At 45.7% G+C, this 22,515-nt stretch overlaps 1 protein-coding gene across 4 annotated transcripts in view; it reads left to right on the plus strand.

Annotated features, from left to right (window-relative positions):
- FOXN3 (forkhead box N3) overlaps window positions 1–22,515 on the plus strand; it is a 213,744-nt gene that overhangs the window by 40,385 nt on the left and 150,844 nt on the right. Inside the window, exon 1 of one of the 4 annotated variants that reach the window (XM_082317910.1) lies at window positions 16,432–16,453. The exons of the other annotated variants lie outside the window; for them this stretch is intronic. The gene's annotated coding sequence lies outside the window, so the exon portion shown is untranslated. Of the gene's footprint in view, window positions 1–16,431; window positions 16,454–22,515 lie in introns of those variants that run through there. 4 annotated transcript variants of the gene reach the window in all.

Here is a 22,515-nt window from a genome sequence, read left to right on the forward strand (position 1 = left end):
GTTAGGACCAGCTGGGCTCAGCTGGGAGCACCAGGCTCCTAAGGCCAGACCAGCTTTTAGACTACTGTGCTAGTTAAACCCGACTGAAGCCAAGCCTGGCTGCGGGACGGGTATGGCTGCAGGAGCCGGGCTGAAGCGGGGTGCCCTCCCGAGTGCAGGCGTGGGTTGGCGGTGGCAGCTGGGGACAGCTGTGAGCACCAGGGAGGGAACCCAGGCGAGGGCAGCCAGCTTGTTCGAAAGGAAGAAAGATATTTTTATTCTAGCAGCTAAACCCCTTTTGTATTTTGGTTTCTCTTAGCAGCTATTTATCCAAAACATTTGGGAGAAAAGCTGTCTCTCTATTAAATATTTAACACCCTTGCCTTCAGCTGTGGGCTGAGAAAGCTCCCAATCCACATGTGAGTCACCAAGAACTCCTCCGACAAAACCAGAGGAAGTCCAGATTGGAGATCGCTACAGGAAAAAAACTGTTTGCTGATTTGGAAAAAGCCCAGAATGGTTCACATCTCTCATATATCATAAAACGAGCACAGCAGTCACTCTGTCGTGTACGTGGACAAGGACTTTTAGAGTCCCAGATTTTAAGTGGAGATCGCAATATGCTAGGTAGCATCACACCCTATATAATGCAGATGAGTAGGGCAACGAATAACTGGTCTCTTATTTGGATTCGTATACTGGCATGTCGGAGATGACAAGACGTAGATCACTGTTTCCCTTAGTAGTTTGTTCCATTGGTAAATTATTGCTATTTTTAATCTTAGTCTGCTTGGTTTTCACCTCCAGCCATGAGCTGACGTGCATCTGTCTGCAAAGCAAGGAGATCCATGTTTTGAGGGTGCCCCACTCTCTCAAGACGACAGCCTGGGACTCGTCTTCAGAGGGCGGGAATGCAGGCTCCTGCAAAACCAGCGCATGCTAACAAATCATGTGATAAGAATGATGTGTGATAAAACAGATAACAAAAAAGGTTACAGCTAAAGTTTAAGCTATTCTAGCACTACCGGTGGTGAGTAGTAGTTGTGCACTGTGCTTACATGTGCCATGCATGCATGGTGCTTGTAACTGACTCTGCTATGTATTTCTATTGAAGTGATAGGAACTGAATGAGTAAAATTAAGATGAAACTTTTTTGGCTTGGTTCTCCCTTTAGCCAAATTATTTTTTCAGCATCAAAATGAATTATATCTGCTGCAGAGGTAGGTGGCAATCTCTGTCCCTTAGCCAATTACAGAGACATCTCCAGCAGTGACTTTACAGCTCTTTCCACCGTGGACCACTTAAAAATTTTTCCTGGTGATGTGGGTTCCTTGTATAGCAAACGTACACCTGCTGATGAGAGGTTTACTTCTCCTCGTTACTATTTGCAGATACTTTAAATGTGGTTCACAGTGTTTTCGCTGGTAGAAGACCATTAGTCTGTGACACACGTAGTTTCTCTAAACTCTGAGATCACTTTTACAGGGAAGCGATAGATGTAAACCACTTTTTTAGGCTATATGCTCTGAGTACTTTTAAACAACTTATTGTAGCTGATGGGCCTGGTCCTGATTTCAAAGTAGTGTTTATATATCAGCTTGTGGTAAGGTTGTTCCTGATTTAAGACTATGAAATTAAGATCCTTTTTTTTCCAGATGTTGAGCTTAGAAATACAAGCCTTATAGCCTCCTCTGCCTGCCCCGGCATGGTGCTTATTGAAAGGTGAGGAGTAACACCAGTAATGTCTGTTAATGACACATCACCAGTTGAGCAGCACTAACTGGTCAACATATTCTGGAGCAAGTCACCTGGCCCCTTTGACCTCCGCTGCCTTCTGCAGGCAGGACCTGGACAACTACCTGTTGTACCTGCCTGGCTTTTGGGTAACCAGGGTTAATGGATAGGACTCTTTTTTCTGTAGTTGGCCTGTGCTGTCCCCTCCTTTCTGGGAGGCGAGAATGAGGTTGCTGAAAGTCAGTTTGAACATTAAAGACTGAAAGTAGTCAGATACCACTTTGACGGGCATTCTGCAAATACCCAGAGACAAGACGGTCAGGAGACAGTTTGTACCAGCATTATGGAAAACGTTAAGACCCTTTTTAAAACTCGTTGCTTGGATGTGCTGCAACATGCACCTGGATGAAGATGCGTGTAAGGACTCCTCACCGGGAGGAATGGTGTGGCCATCCACCTGTGCCTGCGCTGGCTGCTGCAGCTGGCAACCTCATTCCCTACCCATTGCTCAAATTGCCTCAGACTGCAATCGCAAGCCTCTTTGATGAAAGGCAGGTTCATGTATCAGATTGTTGAGCATTAGGGATAGAGGATTAGATTTGCAGTGTAATCTTCCAGTAACATTCCTCTTGATCTGGAGACCGTGCTTTATAAAAGAGCTCTTTTCTCTCTGACATTGTGGTGGCCTGCTAAGGGACGACTATCTTCCACCTTCATTTGGAGATAGTAAGGCTGCTACTGACCTGATGTTCATGAAGGTCACAGCTGCACCAGGAAAAATTAGTTCTGCGGAGGACATTTAAGTAGATTGGATTTTCTCAGTTGTAGCTGATTTACTTTCATCTGGGTTCCTCTTGCAAAGCCATTTAAAGTCCATTTCCCTCTGCCCCCCACTGCCTGTCTATGGGAAAAGACTGAAAAGGGGAGATTTCTGCCTGGGCTCCGATTCTGCTTCGAGCCCTATTCTCACGTCTTCCAGGAAAGTGTCTGGACAGAGGCTGGGCTGGGCTTCATAGTTGCTCTGGAGCCTCAGACTGTATTTCATCCCATCACGAATGTTGTAGGGCCAGTAGGGATGGTCTTCACCTGCGCCAGCTGACTGTAGCTTTGCACTGTCTGCTTTGGATCCGGGACCCCGCGGGGACCTTTCTGCAGAATCCTGGTAACGTCGCTGCAGATGTGGCTGACCCCGTCCCAGTCCAGCTTTTCTCTTGTGGCTGAATGTCCCTGCAGATTTTGGAGCCTGATGGAGCCAGTTAATTTGAATCTAAAGGCAGGCAAAACCCATGACTTCTAATCAGGAAAAAAACCTGCTGAAGTCATTTGAGTACCAGATTTTGCCTGTTAAGTCTGGCCACTAGGAAACGTGTCGGATACCTGTCTGTACTGGCAAATCACGGCATATGGTTGCACGTGAGAAGCCCATTCATTGTGAGCATGGTGAGACACAAGAGGGAGAGTGATTTCCATCCCAACACATTTTACCTCAATGACTTTGCCAGCGGGGTGTAATTGTGGTGGAGCTTTGCCTGTTGCCCTGGGTTGCAAAGCAACCACTAATGGAAAAAGCCTCTCGTTTTCCAGGCATCCTCCTGGTTTCGCTCCCTTTCATTGTACGTTGTGGTGAAACCTGAAGTCTGCAGCAATTGCTGCCTGGTGAGTTTGGGAAGAGATACTGGAGGTTGTCGCAGAAAACTGACAGAGGGAGGGCTATGTGATACCGGCGATGGACTGTGTGATCCCAGTTCATCTCCTCAGCGCAAATGGGGAAAGTTCATCGGGAGATTTGCTCGAGAGCCTGGGCAGGAGCATGTGGCGTGTGAAGGGGATATTTCCTTCTTCGCAAAGTCACCTTCGGTGTGTATCAAAAATCCATGCCGCCTGGGACAATATGGAAAAAGGGGATATGGCTATAGTTGAAGTAAAAGAGCTGCTGCATGGTATGTTCCCTCCTCCCCAAAACTGTAGCTGGTGCAGAATTAAAAGCAGATGAGCCTTAATTGCTCCCTTAGCTCCGTGTCTCTCCTCTCTGGATAGCTGAGTGGCACCGGAGCAGCGCCGGCAGCACCGCTGGGTCCTGTGCAGCAGGGTCCGGCACGCCCAGGAGATCCGGGACTGCCGCAGAGAGCAGGTCTGTCCCCCCGTCCCCGGCTCCTTGCGTGTCGCGGTCCCCTCGTGCCAGGCAGGTCCCCTTGAGTTGGTCACACTGGCCAGCTGCATTAACAGAGTCTGGCTGACGCCGGGATCATGGCGTGTTGCAGACCGTCCCGTAACTGATGCTGCGATGTCCTAGTATAGAAACTGTTGCAAAGGCGAAGCGCCAGATCAGCTGATGATAAATGCAGCCAAATTAAGATTTTTGGATTCCATTTTCTCTTCTAAAAGCTTTAGCAACTATCATTTTCCCATATTGCACTGAAAACATGCAATGACCCTGGTTTGTCTTCGGCATTTATTACTTTTCATTGGCATCTCCCTTTATATTATGACAGTGTGTCCTGCACCAGCTTACAGGTATAAATATTGCTTTGGGATTTGGGCTTTTTAGTCAACATGCATTTGGGAAAGGTGCTAGTGGCTGTCAAGGGGTCAGCGTCCAGCATGTGAAGGTGCAGTCATTGGTAACATCAGTGTCCTTTGTGTTTCAGAACAGGTCTGAGGCATGAGGATTTTAAGTTTTCCATTCAGACAGTATTATATTAAGGGTATGAACTATTTGACAGCTCTTTTATATTTACTCTTTTAATGTCAAAATGTGTCACATCTGGTATTAATTGGTGGAAAATTATGGCTCTAATTTACCAATTTGATTGTCTGGGAAAATTGAAAAGAGTGTAACATAATAAATGAGTGCCTATTAATCTTTTAAATTTGTCTGTTTACCACCAACTACTATCTGCTAAAAGGGCTTGTTACATGGTGCTGTAAACAGCTTTTCCAAACTACTGGTATTCATGGAGAGGAATTACTGCCTGGGAGGGCTGCGTGTGTTTCGGACTCGCCAAGAGGAGGATGGGGCCCGGAGAAGTCCTAGGGCCAGCGGTGACTGAGACCCACCTGAGGCAGGGTCTCCTCCAGGCTGTCCTCTCCTCCGGGGCAGGAGGAGGCTTGCTCTTTGGAAATAACCTTGGGGCGGTGATGGCATGGTGTCCCCGTTCCCACGTGCATGCTGGTCTCGTCCCTCACTGTCCTAGGTGCGGGGAGGGAGGAGCAGCCTGCCGGGGACATGGCCCTTGATCTCCTCCTTCCCTCCACCCAGGGCTGTCTTCTCCACGTGGGTTTCCTAGTCCAGGGCACAGACTACCTCTTCGCTGATGCCCAACACAAATAGGCACATTTGTCCACTGTAATTGTTTTAATCATTATTAATGAACATTAATTATTTCTAACCAGAGCTCTCCAAAAGCCCCGATTTTCTCAGACTTGCCAACAGAGGAGCATAGGCAAAAAAAGTCAGATTGTTCTTCCTGGGGTTGCAAATGGAAAAGTTTGTCTCGCAGGCAACATGTGGATCAAACCCAAACTGCCGATACACCTCGGCAAGGCACTGTCACTCTGTCCTGACAACCCCAGCTCTAACGAGAAGGGCTGCCCCTGCCTTTCCAGCTGACACACGGGCGAAGCGAAGGAAGCCGGTGGCACTACGCTCTTATTTGGGTAGAGTCTGTGGATGGTGACAAGGCCGGTAGCTTTTCTATCAAAAGACACCCATGTGTTTGTGAAAATACATTTTTGGAGGATCAAATACCAGGTGCTTATTTTAGTAGCAGAAAGCCCTGAAACATGCCAACTCTGGAATAAGCTGATTCTGAAAACTGACATATTCTGTATGATTATTCCAGTATATGCCATCTGTCAGTAGCATATCCAAATATTTATGTATTTTGGTTATTGTAACTGTTATGAGGATACTGAAGCTCATAAATCATTTCATTTTCAGCAATCATTGTATTACTTTTCCATGGTTTAATAACGACGTTTTGCCTGTGCCTGTTCAGGCTCTGACATAGGGAACAGAGTCATAGCGTGCCTATGCAAGTGACACCCTTCATACAAAGAGCCTGTGGCCAGGGGAGGCCTGAGCCCCCGTCCCCTCCAGGTCTGCGCCAGCTCCCACTCACTGAATCTCCTTGGGCTTCAGCCCGTGCTGCGCTTTCATTCAACTCCATCCCGCCTTGTCAAGTGACTACGCTTAGATTGGCAAATGATATAATATGACTAATTATGTTTAATGCAGATAATGTCTTATAATCAAAATAAAGAGTGGATTGCAAACAGATCCTTAAAGGGCATGAGGCACAGAATTGACACCGTATTTATTACCAATAACATTGCTGAAGTGCTAACAGCTGCTCAGCTCCAGCGAGTGCAGCCCTTTTGCAGAGTTTTCCAGAAGAAGGGAAATGGATCGGATGCGCGTTATTGCTGATAATAGTAATTAGTTCAGTAGGGCTCGAAATGTTTTGTAAAATATTATCAGCCCAGTTTTGCAACTCTGCAAACCCCAGCACAGAGAAACAGCCTCCTGTGCTCGGAGGAGTTGCTGCAGGCCGTGGGGATGGCCCTGGCCCCAGGTGCAGGGCTGCTGCCTCTCTCCTTGGACCACATTGCTCTCTCCATCTGACTCCAGAAGTAGAAGGGACGCCCCTTCCATATTTCTGCCTTTGTTTTCAAAAGCGTTAGCAAAGAGACTTCAGTAGATGGAGAAATGCACTGATGTGAAGACAGATTTGGGTGTTACATTTTTGAAAAGCCATTGTTAAGCTAAAAAAGGAAACTGCAAGCTGTAAAGGTTGATGAAGCTCCTCTGTAAGGGACTCTTATTTTGCTGTGTACATTTGTTTTCTCTTGCTTACTAAAGGGATAAAGTGCAATCTAGGTTTCAGAGAGAGATGGCTGATTAATCTGTCTGCCAGGTACATATGGAAATAAATTAGCAAATGGTGCATCTGGGATTAAACTACTGCAGAGATGATAAATTAATGCCATCTTCTATGGCTGTATTACTGAAGCTTCACTGGGCTCCCAGTACTCAGTTACTTGCTATTCACATGGTATCACCATGGCTGTGGAATGGAAAGCCTCTACATTTGAAGCAATTTTCTATGATATGCTAGTTTGAGAACAGATCTGGCCAGGCCTGTAAGGATATGCAGTATACTTAGATTAAGTATAAGCGAAGAGATTTGATTCGGTCCTTCTGCTCTGCATGAAATTCTGCTCGTTTCTGAGGGCAGGAATGCTTGGGAAGGGGAAAGGCAAGGACCAGCAAGAGGTTTTTCTACTATCTCCAGTCACCCCCGACTGTTTATCCCAAATAGCAGAGAGTTATCTATGCTAGCACGAAGTTGTGTGGGCCTGGAAGTGAGCATCCTCTGGCCTGAACCTCTCCCACACCCTCAGCTTGACCCAGATGTAGCCCCAGATTGCACGACTACAGCTTATCTCCGAGATCAAGACTGAGATGAAACACCACGGGATGCAGGTGGTATTTGCATTGAATCCTGATACAGGCTTCTCAGCTGTGTCTCTGCTTCTGCTGCATTTTTCATGTCCGTTTAAACTGATGTATAGCTAATGGGCTGGCAGCTGAGACATACCGGCGATGCCTACAACAGGACATGCAAGCGGAGTAAGGGTAACTGCAGACATGGGGTGTGCTGCCTTCCTGAAGGAAGAAAGGGTCACGCAGAAGTCTTTGTCAAGGCTTCTGCATTATCATACTTAGCAAGGTTATGGCTGTGTCCGCAGTGCTTGTTGGGAGCTCTCTGTGGATCATCTGGACTATAATTTTCTTTCCCATCCATGTACCTGGGTTTCATGTCAAAAGAAACCGGGATAGCTGTGGAGATGGTACAAAAAACGGTAGCTGTACTAGCTAGGCCAGGAGAGGTTCCTTACCTACACAAAGGTGATCTGTGATAGCAGTGCAGAGAAACAAAAGTTCTTGTTCTGGTTTTCTTATTTCCTGAGGTCTTTACTTGGGCTCTTCACACTTGCTGTGGGGTTGCTCTTCCCTAGAAGGAAGTTGAGGGAATAAAGCAACTCTGCGAACGGTCACAAAGAAGTTGAGGAGGGGGCAAGTGGGAGCAGTGTTGGACACAGAGATGAATCGAAGATCAAGTTTTGCTTAACATGCCTTGTGTTTAAAAGCTTGTATTTTAGTTTGAGAGCATATTGAAAGAGTGGCTTGGCTTTTCCTAGGGCAGGTCTGCAGCACGTAACAGCCGTGGTGCGGCACACCGTGGAGCTGCGGGAGCGGGGCCAGCATTGCTGGAAAAGCTGCAGCCGGGCATGTAGAGCTGGTGTCTCCACGTCGACCTCCCTGGCCCTGCACGGGCCTGCCGGGTCTCTCGAAGTCGGTCCCTGCGCAGGGAGCTGTGCTGGGGACTGATCCTGCAGGCTGACCCTGGGGCGCTGGGTGCAGATGTGCAGGATGGGACGCTTGCGGAGCTGGGAGCTGCCGGCACTGGTTGTCCTTCAGCTCCCGCTGGTGGCACTGGTGGGTGGACAGGAGCCCGTCACAGGGCACGGACAGCCGTGGGATGGGTCCAGTGTGTCTTCAGGCTTGGCAAGGTGGAAGAGCTGGGCTTGAGGGACAGTTACTGGGTGACTGTGCCCTCTGGTTTTCTTCTCTGAGTCACTCATCATGGTCCACGAGTTAAGCACAATTAGGATGTATGTGTTCATAATTGAAAAATACTAACGAGAACAATGTGTTTCGTTACGAGATGCATGGGTGGATGCCGGGCTGTAAATCTGAGCTAGCGAGGACTAGCTGTGTTCAATTAATCCAAACACAGAAATATTTACTAGAAATAGATTTATCTTCCAATGACTTTATTTGCAAATTTTGGTTAACAACAACAGTTTGCTCGTAATATAATCATGTCAAGCAGCAAGTGGGACTTACTGTCGTTCTTGGCCTTTCCCACGAAGTGTTTGGAGCAGAATGCAGAGTGAGTCAAAGGAAGCACCGGCTGATGGATGAACAGATTGCAGCACAGTCATCTATTCTACTGTGCACTTCCAGGGAAACCCCTGCAAATTAGACGTGTGGTTTTTAAATGTACAGAGAAAACTAAAGAAATTACATTATGAATGAAAAATTAGATGGAAATGTCTATTCCTGTCTCATAAACAGTTCAGGAATAACTTCTTCTAAAATATTCTGCTTTAAGCATGCATTTAATTTGTGGTCTGGGAGCAAAATAAAGTTGCTAAGATAAAACAGTCTAATAATGATTTATGTAAATTTATTTGAACAAACCAATGATGTAGTTGCCTATAGCAAATTATTTGGAATATGAAACGGTATTTACGAGCTGCTTCTCTCTGTATGAATACGATAGATGATAGGAGATGCTACATAAAGAAAACATAATTGTACATACAAAATGGAGTCTGATGCCATGTTTAGTAAGCAGGAAAGCCAGTTGAACAGATTGCTGACTGTCTGATAAAATAATCTCCAGCTTGATTCTTCGTAGGCTATTTATAGCATGCATTTAATTTAAAATCTAGATATGTGCCACAGATGACCGTAACAATCATACCAGGGCCATGTATGATACTACTAATTGTTTGCCTCGCATATGCAAAATCTCAAGTTGCTTTGCAAGCAGAAAATCAGGCTCCGTATCCTCAAAATACGGATGAAAAGAGGAAAACAATTGTAGTCCCCAGCTGCTATGGGCATATGGGGCCAAATTTATCCCGTCTGTTGAAGGTTATGGAGTTCCGCCAGGGATGACTTTGATCCCGTATGTCTAGCAAAGTGGAACCAATATGTCAATATAAGACATCCTGCTACTTCTGATGTTCTCCCAATAAAACGACATCATTCAAAGTGGCTTGAATTTCCCAAGTGCCCGAGTCACAAATGTGATCAAGGAGGATATTTCAAAAATGTTCTGATTCTTGTTACATTTATGTTAAAGCAGTGAATGACAAATTGGCTTTTTCATCAATGAGGGTTAAGCCTAGGAGTTGCTGGTGTAAGTGAGCGTTCATCAGCCCTAGGCACAGAAGACCAAGGGTCATTTGAAGCATTTTAACAAAATGCTGCAGGACAGAGAGCTGTTGCTGCATTCAGGTAATGCAAAGCATGTTTCACTTGAAAAGCTTTTTTTTTCAAATCAGGAAAGAGAATGGCATGTAGAAATAATAGGGTTATTTACTGTATTTGCTTTGGCATACTAAGGCATCTCTAGATACCTGGTGATGGGCCACATTTTTGTGGGGCCACCACAAAGTTTGCATTCAGCTCCAGCCATTTACAAGTTCAAGAGACCTTTGAATCCCTTGCTTTGAACAGGGCTGATTTCCTAGTCCCCAGCAGCTACTCTCTTGGGGACATAAGGCACTTGTGAAGTAAATTCAGGTGAGCACGATGTGAAGATACGCACATTAGGCTATTGCACGAGAGCTGGAAAGTCTGTGTGTGCAAAATTGTGGGAATCCTAGAGGGATGCAAGTAAAATACTGCTCTGTCATCTGATTAGGGTTCAGGCGACATTTCTGCAGAGTTAAGTTCCTCCTGGTTTGTTCTGGACTAGCACTAAGTGCCCAGTGTAGGGAAGCTACGGCTGCTGCTCAGGACTTCACTGGTGGGGACAGAACGGTCTGTCCAGCACCAGACTGGCGCATTAGAGGCAATAATGAACAGAAGGTAACACTCTTTGGTCTCATGCTTACAGGCTGTTCTTTTGGGCCCTTCATGCATGTCTGAGCGAGGTTAGGGAAACCATATAAATGCCGGTGTGAGGAACTTGCAAGTGAGAATCTCTGACCCAGGTGGTGGTTATTTCTAGCGATGCTACATTGGACTGTATGAAAGGCAGCCCTTGGTACACACTGTTCCTTAGTGTAGCTGACAAAATTTTACATAAAATGGTCCTGGGAGATGATTGTAGAGTTTAAAATTTGACTAATTTATAATCAAATTACTTTGCGCCCCTTCAATATATAGTGGCTTATAAAGAGGACTTTGCTTGGCTGTGGACAGAGGCACTCCACAGTCTCTGCTTATAAAGCACATAGGCACTGTTAGCTCAGGGTGAAGAGGTATAAAGGTACAGCAGACTCGCCAGACAAGCAACAACTGGAAGATCATCTATTTTGCTCTATTTATTCCTTTGTGACCACTCTCTTCTGCCTGGGGCTCTCTCATCTGCACACTCTGCATTACTTATGGACTGCCAGGTCAAATCTCCGAAGACATCTGAGAAAGCATGACAGATTCACTTTCAAATGTTGATCAATGCTGGTTTGCCCTCCAAAACAGACAGTAGCCCCTGGAAATTGGGGTGAAGCCATATGCGCCTTTCGCTTTGCTGTTTGGGAAGCCATTCCTTTGCCACAGCAGGTCAAAACCAGGAGATCACCAAGTCATTTACTGAGACGGCACATCTTCCTTTAGAAATGTGCAGTTGATTTTAATAGCTCACCTATGTAATGTGCTGGGGTATAGCTAACACCGGCTGTTATGTGTAGTGAACTAAACTGGGACATATATGTCACTTGAGGGTGCTACAACTGCAAGGAGAGTTTCAGAAGCTCTTGATCTGTCAGTGGCAACCATAGCTCAGGTGTCTTCAGCAGAGATAAAAGCTTTGTTTGCTTAACAGGATTGAATTTTCCTCAAAGAAATAATTGAAACAATAGGAGAATCACCCAAACCTGTGCTGAGCATTAGCAGATGAGCTGTTTTGAAATCGATCCACGTGGAAAGGAAATAATGTGCAGTCTGGACAAGGTAATGATGGTATTGGATGATAAAGTAGAAGCAGGGGTGGAGAAAGCTTGTGAGGGATATAGTGTCACCTAAAAGCTTTGCAGAAGTGCTTTTATTACCCTGAATCAGCTTGGCTTTGCACTGACACTTAGCTGTTTGCAAAAGAATTATACCTGCTTCTGAGATAAATACATCTGACAGTGAACTCTTAACCCCTCTTTTGCAGGCCCCTTCTGGGTAGTAGCCGTGGAGAACGAGATGCCTTCAATTTTTCTGAATACAGAGTTAGACAAAATGGGGTGCAAAACTATGGTACATAATTTTCTAGTGAGCAGAACGCTTCAGGAAAATTACAGTCATTATTGAATGTAATGAAACCTGACAAATTAGAGTTTCATAGGCTCTCCTTGAGATTAGCGTGATCCATTAAACATGCTCTTTGACTGCTAAATGGCATTGTCCCATTTCACCGTAAGAACTTGAGAAATCCTGAGGTAACTCTGGCTAACAGCTGATTGAAAGCAGCCAATCAAGAGCTCTTTAAAGTAAGAGGAGAAATTATCCTGATTAACATTATTTCCAAGAAGGCACTCTCCGAGTAGGCTGTAAATTGTGTTAGAAGCGTTTGGGTATTGCAGGGAAGACCAAATTTAACACTGAAGTGGCCACAAAGTAATGTACGAAGTGGAGTGATCAAGGGAAGAACATTTTGTTGATTGTGGTGGGAAAATTGAATTACTCTCAGTTGCATAGCTATTCAGAATATGTATGTTAAAGTGAATGATACTCAGTTTAAAAGAAGAGCAAGCAAATATGAAGAGCACAAAACATCCCTTTCCCAAATCCTTCTTGCCTCATGATTTACATCTTAAAAATGTTTTCACGGGGGATAAATAGCGTAGCACGCTAGTCATGAATACCTCATCCGTTATGCTAAGACATCCCAGTGATGCAAACTAAATCAATACCATAGTATTCCATAAAATGATTGCTTTTTCCTTGACTGATTGTGCATTAAAAGCAACCTTTAAATGATGGCCATTAGCACCTGAGACCTGGTCACTGGTGCTGACTGAGCTGACATGAGATGAGTTGTGAAGGCTCTGTGTGATGGTTAGAGTTGGTATAATCCTTCTGAATTGCACAGTGGAGTCAGTGAGAGCACGTGTAAGTTGCCAGTATGGGATAGAGGGTTTTTGTCCTGTGGAAGAGGTAGGACATGGACATACTCTAGTGCCTGGTCCTTCAGGGCACTAAGACCACTTTAGACAGTTTTTATAGGGATAGGCATAAGTGAAGGGAAGAGTGCTGCGGCTGTAGGTGAGCATAGTAGCATTCCAGCAACAGATGAGCCTGTCCATCAGTAAACAACTGTCTAAAAATCCAAATCCCACATCTAAGACCTGTAAATAGCATATGTGTGCAGCAGTGATGCAACTGCACTTTAGTTTTGCTTGCTCTCTCCCTTGGCCTCGCCCATCGCCTGTCCCACGTCCCAGTTTGGGAGGTGCTGCACGCTGCTAGGCACAGTCTGCAACGTCTTTCTCAGGCTTCCAGTGCAATGATGCATGAAACTGAAATGCAATAAAAATTAAAATCTGGAATAATGGCAAACATTAATAGATACTCCTGTAGTTCTGAGGCACGGATTTAAATGAAATTCTGAATGTCAAATTAAAAGTGCCACATGACTACAATTTAATGCTAGGAGCTGTCTAGTCTGGTAATGTCATCTCACTCCATGACATCCTCAATGACTAAAGCTGATCCAGAAGACTGATTTGTGGTATTTTTCCAAGATCACTTACTAAAAATGGCTCAGTCAGTGGTGCTTTGGGTGGTGTTTCAGCCAGAGCAATGGGCACTGGTATAGTGGTAGAGTACCATCGTGGCATATAAGGAAGAGTTGAAGCAAGAAGCATTGAAAGGTTGGAAAGGAAAACAAGCACTCGAAATACAAATAAGATTCCCATAATCTTACCTCTGCCTAGAAGAAGGAGTCTGTCAGCATGGCTGACGTGGTGCAGAGCAGAACATGATGAACGTGAACACAGTCTCAGAGAACCTAAGTTTATTTCCCCCTAATCTAACTGCTTATAAGCATTTACGGTGCCCGTCCCTGTAACATCTGAGCTATATTTGACATTGTTGTTCAGGGCTGGCAGCTCATGTCTGCTCTCAAGAGCAGATCTTTAAGGAAGATCTCTGTTGGCTATGATGTAGCTTATACACAAAAATATTTACGGTAGCTGCTTACATCTATCCTCTTTCGAAAGATAAAGCACTTGAGTGCACACTAAATGCCTGCTACCTTCTCATCTCCCTGACATTCATTATAAACTGAGAAGCCAAGTTTTTTAGAAAAGCTATTTAGATGTTTTGTGCTGTAACTTTCTCTAATAGATATATTCCTATTGATTGCAATGAAACACACAGAGTAGAACAGAACAGATCAATTGAAAAGTAAAGTTAAGACAGCAAGTACACTTCTTTTCCACTTGCCTTAATGGAAACAGTTACGGCTGGATCTATCCCAGGTGTAATGCTGCTGAAGTCAATGGAGTTGTACCAGCGATGAATTTGGCTCCTAGTGTTTTGTTTTGACCTTTTCAGAAGGTTGCTCTGCAGGAGTGAAACTATTAAACACAGCCAGCGATACCTTAAGTCGAAGTATAGAAAAGGCAAAGCTAGAGTGCATAGCACCTTTTTCATTAAGGAAGAGGCCTGACTTTTATAGAGTGAGGGTGAAAGAATTGATTCCAGATAAGTGCTAAACTTAGTTCCACGTTTCCCTGGTGAATAACAATCCCAAGTTGGCCTGAGACTTGGACATTGGCGCACAGCTGTCTGGAAGGGGCCGCATGGTCTGATGTACGTCTGATGTACGTCTGATGTACGTCTGATGTACAAGGGGCTGATGTACGTCTGTGCGTCAGGGCGGTTGTGAGTTGGATGTCAGTTCCTGCAGATACGCTGTTCATCCGCTCACCAAAAATCCATGTAAACCAACCGAATGTACTAATGGTTCAAGTGTCCTGAAGTTGCCTGGCAGTGCCCTGTGTGATGTTCTTTACTGGCAGGTGTTTTTGGATTTCAGCAGACAGCACAGGTTCTTCACGCACTGCAATTGTCTCAGGAAGGCAGGGAGTAGCACCATGACTTCGGAGTATTTTCAGCCTCAAACCATTATGTTTTACACCACTGGATGCGCTCATCCAGGCTGAGAGGCAGCAGCGCGTTGTATGGTGACTGACCGGCAGTAGTGCAGCTGGGAGGTGGCCCTCAGCACTGGCACCGTCCCCCTCCCGCTGCAATGGCCCTTTGTTCTCCATTGAAATTTCCAGTGATCTCCAAAAGCAGAAGCAATGAGCCACACGCGATGGGGACAGAGGTTGTGCTAACAAGGAGGGAGACAGCCCGAAAAGCTCCGTTTCCTTCGCAGATAGCTGGATTTGGAAGGATGGCAGAAGTCCAGAGAGGCGTATCGGAGGTGTGCCCCAGGAGGTCCCCTTGCCCGCAGCGGAGCTGAGGGCAGCAGGAGCTGCAGGAGGGGGTGGCCAGAGACTGCGCCGCCTCGGCCCGGAGGCGATGCTGGACGGGCGCCCCTGGGGTGGCTGGCTGTGTGCTCCGACCCCTCTTCTCGTGGCTTCTTCCCTTTCTCCATGTCCAGGCCTCCCCAGCCCATTCCTTTTATGGGCCCCTTCCCTCCTCCTGTCCTCCCCAACAAAGCTCCTCCCCAGCTGTGTGTCAGAAATGGTTGGCACCAACCTGACATTTGCAAACTCTCAGTCTGCTCGTGCGGGGTGTTGCTGTCCTCAGCCCCAACGCGGGCTGTGGGCTTTTTGGGGGGCAATGTCTGATCCCACACTGCCTGGCTCAAACGAATCAGAGCCTCCCCTTCCCCTTAGCTACTTGTATAGTAAATACACTGATTTGCAACAACTCCTGATTTTCCTGGTGGAAGAGGGAGGAGGAGTAGGTCTAAAGACTCCTCGAGTCCCTCACACCTACTTACCATCCTCTACCTGCAGGTGAGGCGAGAGGACTTCAACACTGACAACTCAGAATAAGATGTAAGACTCTTCATGTTAATGGAAAGCTTTATTTATAATATTATAATATTGCTCATTGTTTTTCTTGCTAAATTTAGGGTTTTCTTTCAAAGTCAAATACAAGCTCAAATTCTTCATTCGCCCTAATCCTTGCACCTCCTAATTCCTTTACTAAGTGAGGCTTGAGTCCCTGTCCCAGCAGAGGTTTCAGAGCAGGAGGCCATGGAGCAGTCTCCTGCAGCAAGGGCTTTCTTACTTTTGTAGTCTGCTGCACTGTGTTTACTAGTTTCTTCTGAAGTGTTATCATAAATAATTAAAGCTAAATTGTGCTTGTTAAATAAATGAGGAATGCACATGTTCGGATGCATTATCTATGCTTTAATTGCACTCATTTGTTGAGGCCCTCCTCCCGTAAGGAGACAGGAGCCTTCTGCCTGAACGGAGGGCTGCGGGAGCTGCAGGATTGGGGCTGAAGTACTGGGCCAAATCTCATTTGCCCAAGAATTTTTAAAACACGTTTTTAGCATAGTGGTGAATATCATCCATTGCAGTGAGATGATGCTCCTGGAGGCAGGTGCCATCCTTTCACTATGGGCTTTAAAAATCTGGAGAAGCTATTTCATGGGGTGAAACCTTTACAGAGGGAGTTTCTTACATCCTGGCTGCCATTCGGCATGTACAGGACAGTCAGGTGAAGCCCAACGTCTCTCGCATTTACAGCCGCGTCGGTTCGTGCTGAGCGCTTCGCAGTGCACGCTGCCCGCGCGTGCCCCCCTTAGCCTCCCTGGGGCTGGGCTGCGGGGCTCCCCGGTGCGTTCCCCATGCTGCTTCCCGCACGTGCATCTCTGGTGGTTTTAATTTCTCCGACCATCTTTTCACGTGCTTTTCATCCTTCTGTCCTTCAGGTCATACACGCCACTGCACGTGCTGCCTGTGACCGGGTCAGGTCCCGGTAAGTTGTCGCTGTGTGGCTGTAGGCACACGGGACCCCTCAGGGTTCACTGGTCAGCCAGCGCGCTGCAGCATCCCTTTCCGAAAGTGATCCAACTTCATCTTAAAACTGATTTTAAAACTAATTGCTGCATGAAGTCTCACAGCCATCCTGATTAGTGATTTAAAACTTCTGGACTCGGTAACTCTATCTTCATTAGGAAGATCTGTTTTTATAATAATTGCCTCTAAAGAGGACCTGGGGGATTATTAAGAGATGGCATTCATTATCAGTAAAAATACCATGAAGAAATTTCCTACACAAATGTTGATGTCCTGGATGATGTTAATTTTTTTCCACAAGGAAACAGAATTTTATTTAAAAAGCATAATTATCTTAACAATTATCTTGAAAGCTAAATTGGATTTTAAGGCTTAGTCTGTGATTTAAGGCTTAGTCAGTGATTTCTAGGTGGTTGACACCTGCAGAGCTGAGCAGCTGGGAAAGGCTAAGGCTGGTTGTTTGGGGAAAAAAAAACAAACGAAAACCAACAGAAAGAATGGTGAGGAGGAAGAGCAGTAGTAGTGTCATGGGTAAGGAAAGGCTTTGGTAGAATCTGACGTTTAGGAAGCAGGCTAAGTTGGAGAGAAGTGAAATCAGGCAGCAGAAACCAACTTCGGAGCTTGAGGGCTGAATGCTGGGAGAATATGGCAGATGGGGAGCAAAGAATTTTTGGGTTTTGGGGTTTTTTGTTTTGTTTTTTCTTTTTTTAATTAGGAGGGTTACAAGAGAGGCTAGTGGCTAGAAGATCTGTTATGAGACTATGTGATGGCTCAGTAACTAGCGAGAGGACTCGCTGGTGGCAGGCGTGAGGCTGGTAAGCGGAGGTGCGGGAAGGCTGCCCTGGCTTAGGAAGAGATGGGCAGAGCGAGGTGACGAGCAAAAGGAACCGGTGGTTGCTCAGTTTCTGGAGGTTTTCTGACTTTACAGAAACCAGATTTGGTGCAAATCAAAAGCAAGAACAATACACTCATACAAGGCAGCTGTAAGATCAGAGTCAGATGTCTGTCTCTACTGTCACTGAAGGAACACAGGTGTCCCTAGATACTTCTCACAGCATCTAAAATGGTTTTTACTGAAAGACTTTTGTCTTTATAGAGGACATGGTTATAGAGCAAGAGGGAATGAATAAATTTGCTTTTTTTCTGTACCTCGACATTGCCTTCTTGATGTTTATTTTGGTTATTGTGGCTTCTGAGGCTTTTTTAGTGTTTATTTCTTAAACAGAGTGCCTGTGAGTAGTCCAGAATCTCATGTCCGAGGCTGCAGAAAGTAACATTTGAGTGAAAAAGAGTGGGAAAGTGAATTTTCTCTGAGGAGATAAGTTTTTGAATGATTGTTTGTATCTGCATCTAGAAGAAAGGAAATGAATATTTCTTATGGCAGCTGAGAGATGGTCATGAGGAAAAGGAAGCCATTATTAATTAATCATCAATTATTATTTTAATATTTATGTAGCACTGTGTGACTGGTGCCCCACAGGGAAAGAGGATCATCTCTCTGCTTGAGGAGCCTACATTCTAAATTTAACCATGGTGAGGGCTGCTCGTGGCAGATGATGTGTTTTCATCATTCCCTGCTCTGCCTCAGCTTTTCAGTTGAATCCCATTTTAATTCCCCATCCCCAACAGAGGGGAGCCTGCGCTAAGCAGGAATGGCGAGATCAGAGTCTAAAAGAGCACAATCAATGCAGTAAACAGAGAGGCAGGATTAGAGGTCTGATCTCAGAGTTATATCTTGCAATCCTTACCCAGAATTGCAATAATGTAAATAAAACCTTTCCAAGAATAAAGAGTGCAGGATTTGGTGCCAATTTGGAAAGACCTGCCCTTCCTGGGCCCTCAGACTGGCGTCCAAGTAAAGTGTTTTTTTTTTTTTTTTTAAATCTTTAAATTGACACACTTAACGGTGAGACCTGGGCTGCATGGGACTGGTGGCAGCGATACTGGGATGTTTCTCTGACGGACGTTTGCCCTGACCTTACCTCTTGCTGAAGTCCCGTTCCTATTTCTGTGCTTTGAAGCAATTGCTTCTAGATCTGCTGTGCTTGTACCTGATACTACGCTCAGCTGGCAGCAGTCTGCAGGGTAATGAACTCTGATAGATGTGTTCTGATAAAACGCATATATTTAGTTCCCAGTAATTAGCTGATGCATCACGAGGGTTGTATTGTAAGGAGGTAGTTCCGCGAAGTGTCAAACTGAACTCTTTGATTCAAAGAATACGTATACGTGGCAGCCCACTTGAAGTGGAGTGCATTTGAAAGGGCAACTGAAACTGTGTAATACCGAGAGAAACCGACGTTTATGTAAAGAACCTATCATTGTCAAAGCGTGGTGTAGTGGCTAGAACAGAAAATGGGAGTCAAACAGTCTAGGGTCTATTTTTGGCTCCAGCATATCTGTTCTGAAGTCAAATTAATTGGAGCTAAATACAGAAATCTCTCCTTATATAGGATTTTTGATCCACTTTCAGAACTCTGTAACAGGGATGTGCTATTTTGTTTTTCTAGAGGATGCTCTAAAAGCGTGGAAGGAAGTTGCTGTATTTTGTATTAATTTACGCAAGATTTTTCCATAAGCATCTGAGTTAGCATCAGACATATGACTTCTGTGCTGGGAGGGATGAATCTGTGGAAATCTATAGCTATTGCCAGATGCCAGTCTTGATCAGAAATCTGTTGGTTTCACTGAAATTTTGCATAGATATTTTCCCCTGTCAGGTGACCTATTTAAATAGAAGAAATGCCGTATAACAGTCTTACAGAAGTTTCTGGGCAGAGAATCCCTCTTCTGCAGTGTAGAAGCCCAGGACAAAGAGACAAGTTTTCATTTATTAGTACGTTTTCCTTTATTTAAATAAAAAATAATATTTTGAATGCGACTTTTGCTTGTTAAAAAAGATTCTTTAAAAAACCAAACCAAACCAATCGTTGTCTCCAGGGGCGTGCTGTGCAGTGCTCTGTAAAGGTACCCTAGTGCTGTCTGAAGGTATCCCACTGAGCTCCAGAGGAGCTCTCTCTCAAAGTTCAGCCACCTGGACCATGAGTTTATCTTTGTGCTAGCCTGGGGACATTGCTTACAGGACATGCCGTAGTTTGGCTGTCCCTACACCGTACGGTGCAGGGGGTAGCAGATACATCCTTAGAGATTACCACGCAAGAGGACATTGTGATTCCCCTCTGTTCCCGCTAGCTTCCAAATCTAGATGATTGCTCATACGTGCTCCCAAGAGTGGAGGCTTGCTAATAGTTACAGAGAAGAGACAGTCTAAGCATCCAGGAAATGGACTCTGCAGAGACACGATTTGGCAGTGGTTTCATCCTCTGGACTGGCTCGGGCCTCCGTCGCGCCGAGCCTGCGCAGAGCTGGGCACGTCCCTTTTGGGGATCAGCACCTCCTAGGAGTAGGACCTAAGCCAACACTTGCAATGTGCAGTCCTGAAATAATTCACAGGAGAAACTCTATAACAGGGTGTGTTACCATCTCGTCCATCTGAGTTAGAAATTAAAAGCAGAGTTATCAGAGGAGAGGGAGACACCAATTCGGTTCTCCGTGTTGCTGTCTCCTGCTGGCCACAGAGCAGGACGGGCGCAGGACTAACAGCAGCCACAGACCATTTGGCTATACTGGTTTGTGTAATGGCTGAGGGCCAAATATACTCAGGATCATGCTCATTTCTGTGCAGGACGCTGGCCCTAGGCAAGACAAGCATCTCGTAAGATGACTGTCCCGCTGTAACTGCCCTCCCCTCCCACAGGCGCGCTGTGTCGGTGGGGAGAGACAGGCAAACCTGTAGGCAGGGCTTTAAGATGACACTTTTGAAAGTACCTGAGGGCTTTAGCAATACTAACTTCACTGAAAGTCAATTAAAAGTCAGTGAGACTTGGGCTCTTAAATCTTCCCAGTGCTTTTCTTACAAGTTACCATCACTACTTGAAAATCTAATCTATTGGCTATGCCTCCATTGCACCATCCATCTGAGGATCTCTAATCAAAGCTGTAAATATCTATAAATCTGTAATACCTTATGAATTCTCTATATTGACTTGAGTTTTGGGATGTTTACTGTATGAGTATATTGATTTAGGTTAATAGGAAAAATAACCTAGTCAGTAATAAAAGCTGATGATAAATCACTTTTCCAGGAGCGTGGTCCGGGCAGGTGACAGGCAGTGCGAGGACGGAAGGATCCTGCACGCAAAGGCCAATAGGTCGGGGTGAGCGGCTTGTGTGGCCAGTCCTTCCCTCACCACGGCGAGGGAAAGTCCGAGGGACACTTGCTTAGGGGAGAGCAGGGTCTCCTCGGGAGCTTGTGAATGACTCAGCCATACCCACGTTGCCGTCGGGTGGCACAAGACACGTGTGTCCGCTCTTCTGTGTCTGGCTGTTAAGTAACAACTTGGCTTTATGGGGACTGTTATCGCCGTCACAAGCCTCTGACAGAAGTCCAGCGGTTTGTTAGATAAACAGGGTTCATGCTCAGGGTGCTGCTTCTCCGGGCTGCCTCCCGCAGTGGGAGCGGCTGCAGGATTGCGCCCCGGGGAAGAGGGAAGTGTGATGCCTCACACCCGAGGAGGGTGCGATCAGAAGAGCAGAGGTATCACTGAGTGCAGCACGCTTCACCTGTATCCCATGCTCCTGGAGGAAAACATCCGTGGGTTATCCCATCCAGCAGCTGGTACGGATCTGTACCATTTTGCCTGAAGCCATTCTGTAGACTGCAGGGAAAAATATTAGTGATCCGCAGGAAAAGCCAGGCTGCCTGATGTGGATGTAACGTTAGGCTTAGCCACAAGACCGGGAGCAGCAGGATTCGTAACCAGAGTATGTTTTTTCTGGTCAAGCTCCTTGGGATATTAACTCACATTGTTCTAACTCAGTCTCTTGTCCTTGTGGTTTATAAAGCAAAAGAGCTTTTTTGCCCTGTTAATTTCCTGAAGCACAGTGTATTGCTTTCTTGTTTTAAATAAAGCTCCTGCTCTATTTTTGAATAACATAATGAGTGAAAAATGACTTTAGCCATCCTGGTGGCAGGACAGCAATTTGTTACGCTGCCAGCTGGAGGACCTGGATCAGAAACAAATTTGGGTTCCCAGGCTCCGTGCCAGAAGAGCCGAGACATATTTTTGAGGTGATGTACTTGGACTCTAGGGGGAGATTGTTGACTGAACTGAGCTGCTTTCAAAAACATCCTGCCAGCTGAGCCGCAAAACACTGCTGGTCTTTGCCTCAAAATGGACAGGCCTCCTGCCCCGCACTGTGCACGGCGGTTAGGAAGCGCTCCCGGGAGCTGGAAGCGCAGGTGGAGAATTCAGGATACTCTCAGTGGAAATTAAGTTCCTGCATGTATGTTCAGCCTTATTTATCAGTTGTTATTATTACTGCATCGATCCAAGCACAAGGAGGTCATGTATAATGATGAGTACAGGTTGTTGGAGGAGGGGTTGCCCTTTTCACATGGGGCCAGAGCTGAAACTGGAGTACAAGATGATGCAAGGCCATTGCTTCCCATATCACCACCCCGGACTCGACCTAGCCCCACGCCACTCTTTAAAAGCACTCTCTCTCTGTCCCTTCCCCATAGCCCTTCCCACCATCTCCATGGTCCTTCCTTATCTTCCAGACCATTTCCACCTTGGCCATGCTCCCGCTATCTTAGGCAGGTGCCAGGTTTAAGCCAGAGGCTGCGATTTGCACTGGAGCTCCCAAGAAGCCTGGTAACTCTGAAGCTGCAGGTTTTTTAAAGGACTGAACCTGCATAGGGCCTGATCCATTACAGCTTGTGTCTGTGTGAGGCAGCATCTTCCAGCTGCTGTTCTCTCCATGGATAAAGATATCGTCAGCTGGAATGATCTGCTTCCACATTTTGAATGGACATATTAAGTGCTTGGAAAAGCTCCAGGTACTTCAAGTGACACTATAGAGGGAAAACTACAGAGTGAGACTACAAGGGAGAACATGTTGTTAGGACCATTTTATTGAAAAAGAACACCCTTTTCTCCTAAACGGGTAGACACAATA

The sequence above is a fragment of the Platalea leucorodia genome (genome assembly GCF_965183815.1).
Source record: "Platalea leucorodia genome assembly, chromosome: 7".
NCBI lineage: Eukaryota > Metazoa > Chordata > Aves > Pelecaniformes > Threskiornithidae > Platalea > Platalea leucorodia.